General features: G+C 48.6%; 1 pseudogene; it reads right to left on the bottom strand.

Moving 5' to 3' along the window:
- Window positions 1-773: 773 nt before the first annotated feature.
- LOC116278120 (ribosomal protein S6 kinase-like 1 pseudogene) lies at window positions 774-1,279 on the bottom strand (annotated as a pseudogene).
- Window positions 1,280-2,162: the final 883 nt, after the last annotated feature.

Below are 2,162 nucleotides of genomic sequence, written 5' to 3' on the forward strand. Positions count from 1 at the left end.
AAATGCTGATAACTAATAATAATTGTTTTTAAAAACCCTGTGTTTGAGCCAAAAAAGTAAGAAGTTACTTGGCTGGCCTCTTTCTTCCCCATCCCTGACTCAAGGCCTAGCTCCTGGATGAAGCTCAGCAAATAGGCAGTGTTGTCTCCCAAGGCCCCCTGAGAGCAGATCCCGGCAGCCCAGACAGCTGTCTACCGAGTTCCTGACCCATCCACCTCGCTTTTCCCTGCCACCCCCTACCCCTGCCAGTATCTCTTCAGTCTGGAGAGACCCCCCCAGCCCCTCTAACCCTCACAATGGGGCATCTCTTGGGGCACAAGGCTTCCCAAGCGGACCCTTGCTCCTCCCGGGTCTGGGCTGCTGCAGGCAAACACTGTCATCCAGCTGCCTGGATCTGCCTGGGCAGAGCTCTGTAGTGGAACACGGTGACATCCATCCAGGCCTAGTTTTTGGGACCTGGGCCCAGTGGCCCTAACATCTCTCCTAATCTGGGGAGACTGGTGTTCCTGGCTTGGGAGTGAGACAGGCAAGGAAGTGGGATTTCAGGAGGGAGGTGGATTGGGTAAATTGAGTGCCCAAGAAAGTGTATAAAAGGAAAGAGAAGACAGAACGGTTGGGCTTGGCCTGAAGTTGCACTTCCCAAGCACACAGGCCTCAGAATACGGGATTCCAAAAATGTTTTGCACATGACTGTCCCGGGGTGAAACAAATCCAAATTCGGGGGATTCTGTCCTAGACTTCCCTCTTGGAGATTCGCTTTGTACATTTGCATCCTAAAAGCATAAAAATTCCTTCTCGATGACTCCGACCACCCTGCAGCCCCTCAGCTGCTCCAGGGCTGAACTCAGTTGCGGATGGGCGGGAGCCCCAGGCTGCTGAAACCCGTGCCAGGACTGGCTCCGCTGCCCAGCGTCCTCTGCAGGTGGCAAAGATCTCCTCCGCCTGCCGCAGGTACTTGGTAACTTTCAGCTTTACAGCCTCGCGTCTCTCCTTGTTGGGATGGACGTGCACGCCTCGGAGCAGAACGTCCACGCCGTTCTGGTAGTGATTGAAAGCTGCCTCGTAGCCCTGACTGACATCGCGTCCAGGGCCAGCCGGATCTGCGTGGCTGCGTCCACCAGGTAGTCGCGCTTGGTCACATCAGAGTCCCCCGGAGCCACCTGGCTGTGAATCTGTTCCAGGTACACTCGGGCCTCTCAACGTGCTTCTGAGCAGTACTGGGCTCCAGGCAAGGGCCAGGGCCAGGGCCGGGGGAACCCTCGCAGGCTACCAGGCTCATGGCTGCCTTGCGGCTGGGACCTGCCCGAGCCAGGAGTTTGGTCCGCTTGGCCAGACCTAGCCCTGCCACCACTGCCCCTTCACCCCCGTGGGGGACCTCGCGCTGCCTGCGGCTGCTCTCCAGCCCCAAAATATGCCTCTTGAAAGTAGAAATAAGCAGTGGAGAAAGCTATTAACATGGCAAATGAAAGTATCTTAGGTAAATATTATCAGATTCCATGTAAATACTAGCCTGTAATGTCAAAGGGAGGAAATCAGTGGTCTCCTGTTGCTCCCTAACTTCAATACACGATTCTCTGATACATTTTCAAAAGCACAGAATACTGCTTCTGAAATAAATATTCCCGGTGAAAACTGTGAAAGTTGAATTATTTCTATGGTATTATCTGTAGATTTATATAAACAACTCATCAGGATATTATTATAAAGTTAAGATCAAGAAAAAACTACAATAAAATTGTAAATGATTTTAGTTTGTTTGAATTAATGCAAAAATATTGAAGAGCAAGGATAACTTATTTAATAGCAAACATTGGAATGAAATAAGATATGCTAAGGTGTATTATTACCTCAAATTTAAACTTTCAGAAATTGTGGGTTTTATCAGACACTGACCACAGATTTCACATTCTACCTCTAATGATACATACATTATATCTTTTCCCCTTGGACTGAAAGAACATTTAGTCTATTATGATGCCTTTTATCATATTTTCTGTTATTAATACTTTAATTTTCTTCTGACCTTTAGCTACTAAAATGGATATTAATTATAACTAATCATACCCCATGAACCAGATGTGCTCTTCTTGCAGCAAATTGTATCAAAGCTCAGTGTTACAGCTCAGTTGTGACAGCAACCTAGATCCGGGCAAGAGACCAAG

Source organism: Vicugna pacos, chromosome 21 (assembly GCF_048564905.1).
Source record: "Vicugna pacos chromosome 21, VicPac4, whole genome shotgun sequence".
Lineage (NCBI taxonomy): Eukaryota > Metazoa > Chordata > Mammalia > Artiodactyla > Camelidae > Vicugna > Vicugna pacos.